Below are 16,050 nucleotides of genomic sequence, written 5' to 3'. Positions count from 1 at the left end.
CTACCGCTGCGCGATTTCTGTTCTCATCCTGAAGCAAAGTTCTTAACCTGAGGTACTATTGCTGGGTTAGTGGAGTCTGTAACCTGAAGCGTCTGTAACCTGAAGCGTATGTAACCTGAGGTACCACTGTACTGTAGCTCAGACCGGGTGGAGGAATTATCAACAAGGTTGAAAACAGAGTCATAATCCTCGCCTCATCTTTTTGCTAATGTTCAAAGAGCTTAAATGCATTAAAATGAGAGGCTCACTGGGTGAGGAGACAACTAATCTCTTCCTTCAATGCTTCCCACCCCCACCCCCCATCTTTTGTTTCAATTCTATCAGTCAAATATATTGCCTGATCAGCAGGGAATCCTATTGATCGACACAGATGGCTATTTAACGCTCTCTTTTCCCACTTCCAGAGCCCAAGTCTGTACAACCCAACTGAAACAGCAGGCACACAAAGACACGGAACACGTTCCAATTAGAGTAGCTCCTTTTCTTGGCCAATATTTTGCAAAGTGTCCCAGAAATAGCCACAAATGAACCAAAGAGCAATGCTGCAAGCCCCAGCCAGCAAGGCCAACATTTAGGGATGATGAAAGTTGTAGTCTAATAATATTTGGAGAACTACAAGTTTCCTCAAAGTTACCGTAAAAGTATAAAAAAAATTTTTTTTTAGGTAGTCTAAATCTTGCTACAAAATAACCACACAACAATAGAAAGAAAATTCACAGAGCAAAACAAGGTTTTGCAAACCCTTTTCAAGAGTAGAGCAAAGAAAGAGAAAGAGAAAAAGAAAGAGAAAGAGAAAGAGAGATCAACAAGGAGGTTACTCTATTACTTCCAGGTCACTGCTGCATCTTGGACAAAGCTGAATGTTCCAACTTCATGAAGTGAGTTAATACGAAGGAGGGCATGTATCATGAGTGAATGTATCATGGGGGAGAGACACACAGATCTCTGCAGGATAGACTTATGGCTCCTCATATACATTAAGAGTGAACTGGTTAAGGCTGCATAGATGTGCTCCATGTGTGCGGGAGAAATACAAGCAGAAAGCATGCACAGCGGAAAACAGTGAAGACCTTTGCCACTGACTAGGGCCAGCCTCCCCATTCCCCATACCAAAACCGGCTGAGCTACAACCAGAGTGATGGGACAGCATCTTCCTCAGCACCTGAGCACCACAGACTTGATGAGGGACCACAGGGCAAGCTGCATGCCCTATAAAGTTCTGTGCTCCCACATTTACCTGCCACCATTCCTTGCTAGCCAGAATCTGCCACCTATGTCAGGTGCCTCACTCTGCCTAACGGTAGGGCCATAGAGCTGGGGGGGGGGCTGCCACTTTCCTTTTTCAAATAACAAGATTTCAAACATGGCATTCTCCCACAGTCCGTTCTAGCACCTTAGGGTTTTACCAGGTCATTCTGCTGTGTGTGCACTGCACCGGACATACCAAACATTTGAAGCACATGGCTGCCAAAGAATCCTGAGAACTATAGCTTACGCCTCACAGAGCTACAATCCCCAACACCATTAACAAACGACAGCTCCCAGGGTTCTCAAAGGTGTCGGGAATTATAGTTCTGTAACTATAAGTTGGCAGGAGAAGTGACCAAGCAACTGGAGCTCACCCCATCGCGGGGATTCAAACCGCCAACGTTCTGATCGACAAGTCCTAGGCTCTGTGGTTTAACCCACAGCGCCACCCGCATCCTGCCAACCTAGCAGTTCAAAAGCATGTCAAAGTGCAAGTAGATAAATAGGTACCACTCTGGCGGGAAGGTAAACGGCATTTCCGTGCACTGCTCTGGTTCGCCAGAAGTGGCTTAGTCATGCTGGCCACATGACCCGGAAGCTGTACGCCGGCTCCCTCGGCCAATAAAGCGAGATGAGTGCCGCAACCCCCAGAGTCGGTCACAATTGGACCTAATGGTCAGGGGTCCCTTTACCCTTTACCTTTAAGGAGTAAGCTACAGTTCCCATTATTCTTTGGGTGAAACCGTGTGCTTAAAAAGTATGGTGTGTATGCAGGCCAAGTCCCCACGTGATCTTGATCTCAATAAGTCCTCTCTAGAGTTGAGGTTGTCAAGCAGTCTGCTTCCTTCCCCCATTAAGGTTACTTAAAACCCTCTCCTAATGTAACAAGGAGAAAACAAAGACAGATGGCCTGCCTGGCAGCGTTGACTGGTGTCTTTGCCCCAGGGGCAAGCAATACAAAGGAAAAGGGAAGCCACACTTTAAGGCCCCCCAAAGGAGGGACTTGGACCCCAGGGAGACAAAGACATCCTCTGGTTATCAGCTGAAAGGGAAGGACATGCAGCTGACTCTATTGTGCCAGCAGGGAGGACATACCACCTGGCTCTGCCAGGATGTGCCAGAAGAAGCTTGCATCTCCCCAGTAACTGTCTGGGCCCCCCTGTAAGGAAGGCAGTGTCAGAAAACCCAATGTTAAATCATAGTCATTATGTCACAAACTAATCACCAGCCATCAGAATACGTCCCCAGAGGCAAGTGGCAGATAACGCAGAATGATGATTAGATATTCCTTTAAATTTTTTGCTAATCTGCAGAGTACAGAGAAAGGGTTGTCTTCTGCAATGATTTAGCAAATACTCTCTTATCATGTGCCCTGCATGGTGGAAATAATAATGATAATGATGATAATAATTATTATTACTAATACACCGCCTATCTGGCTGGGTTTCCCCAGCCACTGTGGGTGGCTCCCAATGGAATATTAAAAACATGATATAACATCAAACATTAAAAACTTCCCTAAACAGGGCTGCCTTCAGGTGTTTTCTAAAAGTCAGGTAGTTGTTTGTTTCCTTGACATCTGAAGGGAGGGCATTCCACAGGGAGGACGCCACTACTGAGAAGGCTCTCTGCCTGGTTCCCTGTAACCTCACTTCTCACAGTGAGGAAACCGCCAGAAGGCCCTTGGCACTGGACCTCACTTTCAATTGACATGAGTGATTTCAGACAAATCACTCTGATATTTTCAAATCATGCATAGGGCACAGTAAGAGACTATCACAATTTTGTTAAGTGTGGTGCTCTCTGGTTCCTCCTTTGGTGGGGAGGGCAGTAGCTCAGCAGTAGAGCATATGTTTTCAGACATAAAGGTCTCAGGTTGAATCCTGGGCATCTCTAGGTAGGGCTGGGAAATACTTTTGCCCAAAACCCTGGACAGCCGCTGCCAGCCAGTATAGACTAGCCTTCCCCAACCTGGTGCTTTCCAGATGCTGTGAACCACAACTTGTATCAGCTGCTAGCGATATATATTTTCTTTTTTTTTTCTTTTTCTTTTTTTTTGTGGAACTCTGTTACACTTTCCCACCTGCTCTAAACCATACGTATTGTTCAAGGTGAGCAGCAGTTCCCAGCATTGCACCATGATCTAACAGTATGGTCAAACGCAATGCAACAAAGGTAAACCCAGCAGATAAATTGCTGTTTTTAGACAAAACCTTGCTTTCCTGTTAGGCTAAAAGCCCTCCTGATTTTATTTAATTTTTAAAATGATGGCTATGCTTGGCCTCCACAGCTGGAAATAATAATAATAATAATAATAATAATAATTATTATTATTATTATTATTATTATTATTTATTATTTGTACCCCAGCCACTCTGGGGGGCCTCCAACAGAATATTAGAATATAATAGTCTGTCAAACATTAAAAGCTTCCCTAAACAGGGCTGCCTTCAGATGTCTTCTAAAAGTTTGATAGTTGTTTTTCTCTTTGACATCTGGTGGGAGGGCATTCCACAGGGTGGGTGCCACTACCGAGAAGGCCCTCTGCCTGGTTCCCTGTAGCTTTGCTTCTCGCAGTGAGGGAACCGCCAGAAGGCCCTTGGCGCTGGACCTCAGCATCCAGGCAGAACGATGGGGGGTGGAGACGCTCCTTCAGGTATACTGGGCCAAGGTTGTTTAGGGCTTTAAAGGTCTACACCAACACTTTGAATTGTGCTCGGAAACGTACTGGGAGCCAATGTAGGTCTTTCAAGACCAGTGTTATGTGGTTTCCTGCTTGCCGGTTGGCCACTGTGAGAACAGGATCCTGGACTAGATAGGCCATTTGCCTGATCCAGCAGAATCTTCTTTTGATACTGTGTCTTTAAAGCTGGCAGAACACAAGAAGAGAGGGGCCCTCCAAGATTCATGGAATAGAGTCCCATAATTTTGGTGCCACTACTGAAAGGGCCCTGTCTCTAGTCTTGGCCAACCATGTTAGAGGAATGAGGAGTGGGGAGGCTGATTGGGGAAAAAACAATTCTTTGGATATCTTAGACCCAAGTAGTTTAGGGATTTTTTTTAATAAAAAAACCTGTAGGCTCCAGGTGCTTAGATGTTGTCTTTTCTTATAAGGGGTCTTTAATGTGTGTTTTTCCACCAAGTCTCTAGAGATCTGGACCTGCCACCTGACAACAAAGGCACCTCCCTGGTTCAGCAGGAGATGTAAGCAGAGCTGTGTCCTTGCAGGCATTGCTGCCTGTCTGCCTTTTGATCTGTTGTGTACCAGACCTGGAGTCTGGCTCACACAGGTGTGGGGTGGGTGGGCAACAGGGACATGGAGGGAACAGGAGCCTTGCCTCATGCTGCCTCTGGAGACCAAGGCAGTGAAGCTAACCCTACAGAGCCTAGGGCTTGCCGATCAGAAGGTCAGCGGTTTGAATCCTCACAATGGGGTGAGCTCCCGTTGCTCGGTCCTTGCTCCTGCCAACCTAGCAGTTCAAAAGCACGTCAAAGTGCAAGTAGATAAATAGGTACTGCTCCTGCAGGAAGGTAAACGTGTTTCCGTGTGTTGCTCTGGTTCGCCAGAAGCAGCTTAGTCATGCTGGCCACATGTACGCCGGCTCCCTCGGCCAATAAAACAAGATGAGCGCCGCAACCCCAGAGTCGTCTGCGACTGGACCTAATGGTCAGGGATCCCTTTACCTTTACCTTTAAAAGTGCAATAGGTCTGAGTAGACATGGTTGGGGTTACTCTGCAAAACTAGATCCCAGGCAATATACTCCTAAGTAGGGGACTATCAGGCCTTGGAAAGGGATAGCTATATGCTAGAGATGGACTAGACATAGGGCTTTGGCCTGATCCAACAATGTTCCCCTTATGGCCTTATTTGTGGCATGCCTCCCATCGATTCTTGCTGGTGCCAGCTTCTCTTTCATTTCAAAGGATGGCAAGTATTGTTTCACTTGCCCTGACTTTGTAGTCATCTGGTGTGAGCAGAGGGCAAGCTATCGATCCTGCTGAGTTTTATGATTAGTCATTAGAATTATTGGCTATTTAGTTGCAAGCCCACTCACCCTATGTTCAATTCCTCCCCATCCCCTTTTTTTTACACTAAAGAGAGGCATAAGCCTGTCCAAAATAAATAAATAAAACTCATTTACTGAGCACAAACTTCACATGCAGAAAGTCCCACCATAATCTCTGGTTAAAGGACATCAAGAAGCAGATCTAGGGAATTGAGTGGACCACTAAAACAGCACTCATGGGTTTTTTTCTATAACAGTCTGCCCATGAAGGGTTAACATATTTCCATAGGAAGGTCATGTGGCCAAGCTATGCATTCAATATGTGACCCAGGGCTTAAGCCAAAATCCACAAACTAATCAGTGGCGCTTTCATGCACTTCTGTCCTTGCTGTACAGATGGTGCTCCGCAGGACTAGCCATTGCTCACTGACATGTGAAGAGGTCATTAATCTTCATTGACACTCAGAGCAGCATCAATTTACATTTCAATCTATACAGAATTATCTCCTACTCAAGCTCCTCCCCCCTGTGTGTGTGTGTGTTTTGCCAAGAAGTGTGTCAATTCACCTAAAAGGTTTGTTTCCACAGGATCGGTTTTTGCACTTCCCACATCTTGTAAATTGAATGAAACGACCTACTAAAGCGTACAGTCATTCACACTCTCCTTTTTTATTCCACATCAACCATATTAAAAAATTGGCACCAGCCAGACAACGGCCTGGTTCACATGTAACGCAAAGCCAAACCAGAGTTTAGTATGAACAAGCACAATCTCAGAAAGGAGATTATGGCCACCAGCAGTCATTCCACCGCTGCACTGAGCTGAGCTAAGCTATAGTTTGGCTTTGAATGTTCTTGAAACAAACCATGAGTTGTAGTCAAGGCTCTTTCACACTAAGCCACGATTTGGTTCAGAGTTACGCGTGAATGAGGTTGACAGCAGTTCTCACTTGTGAAAGCGTGCTAGTCTTTTCTTTGCTGCACTTTAAAATGTTAACAATTAAATGTACCCATTTCACATGTATGGTGTAAGCTTATCTCAAGTCAGTTTGCCATATACAGTGGTACCTCGGGTTACATACACTTCAGGTTACATATGCTTCAGGTTACAGACTCCGCTAACCCAGAAATAGTACCTCGGGTTATAAACTTTGCTTCAGGATGAGAACAGAAATTGTGCTCTGGCAGTGCAGCGGCAGCAGGAGGCCCCATTAGCTAAAGTGGTGCTTCAGGTTAAGAACAGTTTCAGGTTAAGAATGGACCTCCGAAACAAATTAAGTTCTTAACCCGAGGTACCACTGTACTAGCAAAATATCTTCTCCAACTCTTCATTTCCTAAGAGCCAGGGTGGTAAAGCATCTAGTTATGTTAGACTAAGACTGGAGAGACCAAATTTCAAATCTCTGCTCAGCCATGCAATTCTCACTTTGGGTCACTTGCTAATCCTCCATCTATTTCACAGGACTGTTGTGGATTAAATAGGTGTGGGATAGAGAAGAGTCATGAACACAATTATTTACTTGCGTTTTACTCTGTAAAACACCCTGATGAAGGGCGGTATATAAAATTAATTAACAGCAGCCATGGAGCCCCTGGGTACCAAGTTGGCAACTCCTGGAATAGTCAAACAAGCCTAAACCTCTTTCAGACTGAATGTGAAGACAGCAATCCATTCCTAGCCCAAGACTCAAGAATACTTTTCATGTTACACTGGATGGAAGGCAGGAACCTGAAAACTCATGGGTAGTTAGTTGCCAACTAAGACAAGAACCCTAGCCGTGTTATAAAAATTATTATTATTATTATTAACACCCCACCCATCTGGCTGGGTTCCCCCGGCCACTCTGGGCAGCTCCCAACAGAATATTAAAAACACAATAAAACATCAGATGTCTTCTAAAAGTCAGATACAGTGGTACCTCTGGTTAAGAACTTAATTTGTTCTGGAGGTCCGTACTTAACCTTAAACTGTTCTTAACCTGAGGTACCACTTTAGCTAATGGGGCCTCCCACTGCCGCCGCTGCGCAATTTCTGTTCTCATCCTGAAGCAAAGTTCTTAACCCGAGGTACTATTTCTGGGTTAGCAGAGTCTGTAACCTGAAGAGTCTTTAACCTGAGGTACCACTGTAGTTTATTTCCTTGACATCTGGTAGGAGGGCGTTCCACAGGGCAGGCCCCACTACCAAGGAGGCCCTCTGCCTGGTTCCCTATATCCTCACTTCTCGCAGTGAGGGAACCACCAGAAGGCCCTAGGAGCTGGACCTCAGTGAGGGTCCGGGCTGAACAATGGGAGTGGAGACGCTCCTTCAGGTATATTCCCATGCATGATTACCATCGCATGACGAGGGCTGTATTTGCTGGCCACACACACACAGTTACATCCCCATCATGCTCCATATGTTGGAGAGGAAGAGTTTACCAGATTTTTGGGGTGCGGGTGTGTGCTAGAACCTACTATTTAGGACTCTCCAAAGCTAATGACTGTATAAATGTAGCTAGTCTCCTTCCCTAGATACTGCTCAAACTATTTGGATCCTATAGCTTTTTTGTAGAAACCTATTCACGCGAAATGCACCGTTCCATCATTACATGCTTGAAAGACTTTCTGCCATTGAAGTAGCCACGGTTAAACACACCACTATCCCAAGGAGACGATATGCCCCCCTCCACACACACTCCCAGTGCTGATGCTTTCAGTCATCCTGGAAAATAGGCCTCACAGGGTGAAAGGACTGAGGCATTTACTCCATTTCCTAGGCAACCTCACAAGTTGAGTCGGCATTGTTAAATCTTGCACAGCTAGACACAGAGCCACCAGTTGATGACCGCAGCCTACAAAAATAGGTGGAAGAAAGATAGGGGGATGCTCTTGTAATGCATCACTTATATCCAGCTGAATAATCTCCATGTTCTTCTGCAATATATCCTATGCAAAGCCAGCAATAGCTTTGCTGCAACAGAAGAATGGGAATTTGAACCTGGAAAACTCTGGGTGATTATTGCAGCTTTGAAATCAGAGGGTTCGTCATCCCCCACCTCGAATTTCAGACTCTGAATCTGTTGCTGGGATAGAAACTAAGAAGATTCCAAGCATAGTTCCACGGTTCTCACATTTGCCTTGCTCGCATGACTAAGTAAACTCCTGCCTCTGAAAAACCAACAGGAAAAGAAACGGGAGTCTCAACTGAGATATTCTAAGTTTGAACCAGCTCATGAAGAAAAGAAGCCTGAACTGTTTTATACTGCAATAATGGACACATCAATCGCATAAAGAGAAATGCATCCCTTTATTATCATACAACCCAAAGATGTTGGTCCTGCCCCTTTTCAAGGAGCCAGGATATCAGCTACCAACCAGTGGGCTCTCCAAAATGCACACCAACTGTATTGGAGGAAACAATGATATTTATTTGGAAACTGGCGCAAGAAAAAGGGGGAAGTGGGGAGGTCACCAACAAAAGTTATATTGCTGGATGAACATCATAGCACTTAAAAAAAACACAACCTGCAGTGGTTGGCAGCTTGAAGGAAGATGGAAGAACAAAGGCAAAAGCTGGTCTAAGTCCAAAGAATTGCAAAGACTGTTGACACAAGAGACCTAAGCATATTGACATGCACCAGATGTAATCCTGTTGGTAAACAGGCACAGAGACCAAGACTCTTGTTTTGAAAGGCAAGGAAATGGTCCTTTCCAACTGGTTCCCTGAGCCTTTAATGGCTCTCTTGGGTCAGCAGTGACAGCTCACCAGGGCCTTAAAGGGGCAGAGCAGTGCCGCAGGAAGCCAACAGGAAAAACAATCAACCACTCATCAAAAGGTTCACCTTTTGCTCCGACTTTCCTGCAAATCAACTCATCTGTTTAATACATAGAGCATATACTGGAAGAGAGGGAGATTTGGAAACTGGGCATCCGTATTTCTCAAAAACCTCTCCACTGTCTATAGGAAGAGCACATTCCCCACTTCACTAGGAGATCAATCATCAAACCGGTCACTGCTGGCTTTGTTTGCATATAACTTCATCCAATATCAAAACAGTGTTTGGCCTCATTTAGGCAGCCACTTGTCTAAAGTGCTGTCAGTGATAAGATAGAGACTTTCAAAAAGAAAAGAATTCTAGGACATTCCTTCTAAATAATAATAATAATAAATCAATAGCCTATTGGTCCTGCAGCCCACTCTGTACATTTACTCATAAATTAATTTGCTCACTTACAGGAAACTAAGACCCACTGAAATGCATGGAACTTACAGTACTTCTGAGTGGACAAGTATTAAACTGCATTGTTACTTCCAAAGCAAGCACATCACAGAACTGGGATGTAAAACTGCCATGCAAAAAGCATCGCTGATTTTTTTTTTTTTTAAATAATATATTGAAATATGCAACTGAGGGCTTTAAAGGGGGATGTGTAAGGAACCAAATCCATCCTGCAGTCTTGTACCTGAAAGGGTTACTTTGCTGATAACTAGTTTCCAATTCAGAAAAAGTGAATACACACCACGTGGGATAAATATACACTTACCCATTTTGGTATACATACACTTGAAAAAACACAGCACAAGTTATGAATACATATGTATCTTTTTTTCCACCTTCATGGAAGCAATATCAGTTGTAGGGAAACAGAGCAGTGCAAAGTTTTCCTAGACACCCCCAAAGTTCTACGGAAGTTAATGGAACTTACACATGTGCAAAGTGAACATTTTGGCTTTCCTTCTAAATCACATTCGCCTTAAATAAATAGTAGCTAACAGTTTTACTACCAACAACAACAATAGCCCCACATTTATACAGCGCTTTCAAGTGTTCGCAGATGTGGAGATAATAGCTAGTTATAATCATCTCCTTGGGAGTAATCCCCAATTGAAATAAACTGGGATTCACGTCCAAGCCTAGAATGAAATAACTTCTCACTTACACAGCACTTCTTTTAATTTACAAAGTGCTTTACAATATTGATTATGTTTGCCCACAACAATTGCAAAATGCTTTGAGGGTGGGTGGCTGTTGTTGGGTTGTTGTTGTTTACAATCAAGTGGTATATAAACTGGATGAAATACAATAATAATAATAATCTCAGACCGCTTTTCTCCCCATTTTACAGATTGCAAACTGAAGCAGAGAGCTGTTGACTTTGCCAGTCACTTAGGATGATGCTGTGCCAGTGGCACAAAATCCAAGACTGCTTTCTCTCTCACTCACTCACAAACACCAAATTCAGCTGAAAGGCTTCTGGTCCATATTTTAACCTTAGAATCCTGGACCAGGCTGATCAACCACAGTCAATGCAGGACAATTTATCACAAAGATCAACGAGCATACACGCTGCCACCAGCTTCTCCTTGACTTGTTATCTCTCTCTCTCCCCCTCTCTCCAAAACATGCAACAAAGGAGCTCTCCAACCCCCAACCGCAGAGGGAGGGAGAGGAGAAAGGAGCTGCCAAGAAGGGTGATGGTTTTCTGGTGGGGAGAACCCTTTGGTGAGAGCAGCTCCAAGCAATGACCTTTTTCCTGGCAGGAACCAGGGACGATCTGGAAAACCAGATGGGCGACAATAAAGACACGCTCTTCCCATTTGGCTCCCAAACGACTTTTTACAAGAGGTAAACTGCAACCCGGGAAGATGGGATGGCAAAACTCTCCTACCCCCACCTTCCCCTTTCCACCCATCAACTTCTACTGGTTCCAACCATAGCCGGTTAATCCTCTGCACGCTTTCTTGCAGTGGCGCAAGCGGCCCAACAGTCCCGGTGGGACTTTACTTTCCAGCAAACATGCACAGGAGCGGAGGATTAAGATTGCGGTGTCCTTGCTTATTGGAAGATGCCGTTGCAGCTTGCCAAAGGCAGTTGCAAATTTACGTTCCAGCTTAAATTAACGCGCTTCGGCCGGGGTTGTTGTTGCAGGATCGGAGACACGATCCGCCGGGGTGTTTCCCAGGAATTCAGGGGAGCTTCTCTTTTCGCCCCGATGGGGCGCAGGTGAATTTTGAGGCAACCAGTTTGAGGCAAAAAAAGAGAGACCACCTTACATTTTCAGCAATGCAAAGAGGGACTCGGCGTAGATCACCCTACTTGGATCCAGTGGGGCGGGAGTGTTCACATTGCAGATTTAGCCCCCTACCCATGGGCGTAGCCAAGGGGGGGCAGCTGCGTCCCCCAATCAATAAAAAACCTATTTAACTGAGGTTCTGCCCCCCCAAACAAAAATCCTGGCTACGCCCATGTGGTTGCACCCTCCTAATAGACAAAGTGGCTGCGAGGCTAGCCTCCTAAAAGCCCCCTTCCAACGGCTTATATCTCCAGGACGTCGCCCCCTTGCAAACCCCTCACTCTTCTTCAGGATTCGCACTCACCTCTCGGTTCCCAGCTTCGGGACTTTTGCTTCTTATTATTATTATTACTCCGCCGCCCAGAATCAGGCTTGGCTTTCTGCAGTACTTTCCGGAGATCCGCGCCGGCACCAGCTCGCTTCGGCTGCCGCCACAACCTGCTTTTCTCATTCAAACATACAACAAACCACCCCCGACGGCGCGGCGGAGGGCTGAGAAACCCGGCCTGGATTCTGCCGGATGGGGATTCCCAGCTCAGCGTGCAGGGACACTTGCCAGAAGTTAATTAACCTCTCTTACATTTCACTTAGCAGATGCCGGAGCTAAAATCGGATTGACTGCTACAGTACCTTATCTTACACGGTGTCATTACTCCGTGCAATTGTTGTAGACTGCAGGTAAAACATCTGGGTTCCCCCACCTCAGCTTTTTGATGAAGCAGCCTATAAAATTTGTTAAATAAACATATGACGCACATGGTTCATCTTTTAAGGTTTTGTTCAAATTGTTGTTTATCGGAAGAATATAAACAAGATTCTCTATTACAATATCCATGCACTGAGCTTTGCAGGCTACAAGAAAAAAGGAAGGGGCTCTGCCCTGAGGAGCTTGCAAATCAAATCCGACTTGGGGAGAAACAACAAAGGAAAGCGAGAACGCGCCTGGGCAGAGGCGTAAACACTAAACAGGGAAGCGTTACGAGGTTGTTGCAGTTGCACAGTCACATCAACAGCATTTACAGTGGTACCTCGGGTTACAGACGCTTCAGGTTACAGACGCTTCAGGTTACACACTCTGCTAACCCAGAAATAGTGCTTCAGGTTAAGAACTTTGCTTCAGGATAAGAACAGAAATTGGGCTCCGGCGGCGTGGCAGCAGTGGGAGGCCCCATTAGCTAAAGTGGTGCTTCAGGTTAAGAACAGTTTCAGGTTAAGAACGGACCTCTGGAACAAATTAAGTACTTAACCCAAGGTACCATTGTATAGCACTTTAAATGGTTATGGTTTACACCAAAGAACAATGTGAAACTTTCGTTTACTTTGTCCCAGATCTACAATCCCAGCACCTTTAAGAAACTACAGTTCCCATGATGCTTTGTTGTGGGGGAGCCTTCTGCTTTAATCCTATGATGCGGCTGTGATGCTGAGTTACAGGTTTAGCTGTAGGAGGAGGTTGCGCCAAAGCTTTCATGGGAAAAGCAAGCTTTGAAAGGACATCATTATTTATTGTTGTTGCTATTAATCACATTGTACATGTATGTCTCGAGGCAAACTGTAAACACATCTTTAAAGCAGCTATAATAAATTTTAAAACAGTACCAAAAAAACCCCCCAGCCTAAAGTAAGTTTCGAAAGAGCACAAAATGAACCCAGATAGCTCAGTTAGTTAGATCATGGTGCGGGTTCAATCCCTGTACAGTGGTACCTCTGGTTACGTACTTAATTCGTTCTGGAGGTCCGTTCTTAACCTGAAACTGTTCTTAACCTGAAGCACCACTTTAGCTAATGGGGCCTCCTGCTGCCACTGCGCTGCCGCTGAACGATTTCTGTTCTCATCCTGAAGCAAAGTTCTTAACCCGAGGTAATATTTCTGGGTTAGCGGAGTCTGTAACCTGAAGCGTCTGTAACCTGAAGCGTATGTAACCCGAGGTACCACTGCATAGGGCAGCTGCCTATTCCTGCATTGCAGGGGGTTGGATGAGATGATCCTCTGGGCCCCTTCCAACTCTACAATTCTATGAGCACCTTTTCATCCAGCTGGGAAAGCTTGCTGACATGAAAATGTTCCCCATTGCTTCTTGAAGGTACAGCTAGTTGGAGCCCGCCAGTTTCTCAGCAGGGATGCTGCTTCCGAAGAAGAGGGGCAACCACACTGAAAGCTCTGCTTCGAGCTGCTGTGGATTGGAAGGAAATAAAGGGAGGAATCACCAGCAGGTCCCCCCCCCCCACAGACAGTTCCAAGGAAAAGGGGTTGCAAGCAGTGCCAGATTTACGTATAAGCTAAACAAGCTATAGCTTAGGGCCCACTCTCTTGGGGGAGCCCCCCAAAAAATTAAAGAAAAAACCGCTGGATGTACATTCCCAAAATATAAGATAAAAAACAAATCAAATAAAACCTACATACAGCAACAGTGTTTTGTGTTGTGTAGGCTCCTATGATGTAAGTCATGGGCCCCGCCTGCTAGCCTGCTCCCTCAAATATCACTGGTTTGCTCCTTTCTATATATAGGGTGCCTACATTCTGCATGGACTGGTTGCATGGTAACATGTGCAAATGGCTTTAGATACCTATTAGGTCCATAAATTACCATATAGCATATATTCAGCACAAAAACAGTGACAATTTGTTGTTGACAAAGGACAGCTGGACATATAAAGGGCCCCATTACCTTCAGTAGCTTAGGGCCTCATCAAACCTAAATCCAGCCCTGGTTGCAAGGGAGAAAGCAGAGATCAATCAGTACAAAAAGAATACTTTAAAAAAGAGAGAGTTGAGTATGGGGGGTGAGGCGAGCATCAAGGCAGGCACCGCAATTCCGCAAAGCAGGACCAATGTGGTATAGTGGTCAGTGCCAGATTAGTACTCAGGAAATCCAGATTCAAATCTCCACTCAGTAGTTTAGTTTATTGGGTGACCTTAGGCTAGTCACACACACTGTAAGCCTAACTTAGCTTTACAAGGTAGTTTTTCTTGGGGGGATAGAATCAGGGGAAACCGTGGGCCTTGCCTTGAGCCCTTTGGAGGAAAGGCAGAGAATAAATGTACAAGAAAAATAAGAGAGGCCATAGCAGGACCATAGCTCGGTGTTGCTGCAAGGCTCTTCTTCAACCAGGCCTCAGTCTCCTTTTTGTGCCACATTATATACTGCCCCGACACGGGTGGTGATGTGGGTTAAACCACAGAGCCTAGGGCTTGCCGATCAGAAGGCTGGCGGTTCGAATCCCTGCGACGGGGTGAGCTCCCGTTGCTCGGTCCCTGCTCCTGCCAACCTAGCAGTTTGAAAGCACGTCAAAGTGCAAGTAAATAAATAGGTACCACTCAAGCGGGAAGGTAAACAGCGTGTCTGTGCACTGCTCTGGTTCGACAGAAGTGGCTTAGTCATGCTGGCCATAGAATCATAGAATCATAGAATAGAATCATAGAATCATAGAGTTGGAAGAGACCACAAGGGCCATCGAGTCCAACCCCCTGCCAAGCAGGAAACACCATCAGAGCACTCCTGACATATGGTTGTCAAGCCTCTGCTTAAAGACCTCCAAAGAAGGAGACTCCACCACACTCCTTGGCAGCAAATTCCACTGTCGGACAGCTCTTACTGTCAGGAAGTTCTTCCTAATGTTTAGGTGGAATCTTCTTTCTTGTAGTTTGTATCCATTGCTCCGTGTCCGCTTCTCTGGAGCAGCAGAAAACAACCTTTCTCCCTCCTCTATGTGACATCCTTTTATATATTTGAACATGGCTATCATATCACCCCTTAACCTCCTCTTCTCCAGGCTAAACATGCCCAGCTCCCTTAGCCGATCCTCATAAGGCATTGTTTCCAGGCCTTTGACCATTTTGGTTGCCCTCCTCTGTACACGTTCTAGTTTGTCAGTGTCCTTCTTGAACTGTGGTGCCCAGAACTGGACACAGTACTCCAGGTGAGGTCTGACCAGAGCAGAATACAGTGGCACTATAACTTCCCTTGATCTAGATGCTATACTCCTATTGATGCAGCCCAGAATTGCATTGGCTTTTTTAGCTGCCGCGTCACACTGTTGGCTCATGTTAAGTTTGTGGTCAACCAAGACTCCTAGATCCTTTTCACATGTACTGCTCTCAAGCCAGGTGGCACCCATCTTGTATTTGTGCCTCTCATTTTTTTTGCCCAAGTGCAATACTTTACATTTCTCCCTGTTAAAATTCATCTTGTTTGTTTTGGCCCAGTTCTCTAATCTGTCAAGGTCGTTTTGAAGTGTGATCCTGTCTTCTGGGGTGTTAGCCACCCCTCCCAGTTTGGTGTCATCTGCAAATTTGATCAGGATGCCCCTGAGTCCATCATCCAAGTCGTTGATAAAGATGTTGAATAAGACCGGGCCCAATACAGAACCCTGTGGCACCCCACTAGTCACTCTTCTCCAGGATGAAGAGGAACCATTGATGAGCACCCTTTGGGTCCGGTCAGTCAGCCAGTTACAAATCCACTGAGTGGTAGCATAGTCAAGACCGCATTTTACCAGCTTCTTTACAAGAATATCATGGGGCACCTTGTCAAATGCCTTGCTGAAATCAAGGTAGACTACATCCACTGCGTTCCCTTCATCTACCAGGCTTGTAATTCTGTCAAAAAATGAGATCAGGTTAGTCTGACATGACTTATTTTTCAGAAATCCATGCTGACTATTGGTGATCACAGCATTCCTTTCTAGGTGCTCACAGATTGTTTGCTTAATGATCTGCTCCAGAATCTTCCCTGGT

General features: G+C 45.4%; 1 protein-coding gene across 8 annotated transcripts in view; it reads right to left on the bottom strand.

Annotated features, from left to right (window-relative positions):
- Positions 1 to 11,988, bottom strand: part of PLCH1 (phospholipase C eta 1) — a 140,160-nt gene extending 128,172 nt beyond the window's left edge. For 5 of the 8 annotated variants that reach the window (XM_083442542.1, XM_083442545.1, XM_083442550.1 and 2 more), the window contains exon 1: positions 11,617 to 11,988. The gene's annotated coding sequence lies outside the window, so the exon portion shown is untranslated. The remainder of the gene's footprint in view (positions 1 to 11,616) is intronic. The other 3 variants (XM_083442537.1, XM_083442548.1, XM_083442549.1) reach the window with 1 other exon arrangement.
- Between the last annotated feature and the right edge of the window lie 4,062 nt (positions 11,989 to 16,050).

Source organism: Podarcis tiliguerta (assembly GCF_965153285.1).
Source record: "Podarcis tiliguerta genome assembly, chromosome: 5".
Classification (NCBI taxonomy): Eukaryota; Metazoa; Chordata; class Lepidosauria; order Squamata; family Lacertidae; genus Podarcis; species Podarcis tiliguerta.
The sequence above is the reverse complement of the archived record's forward strand: the minus strand, read 5'-3'. Positions and strand labels throughout refer to the sequence as shown.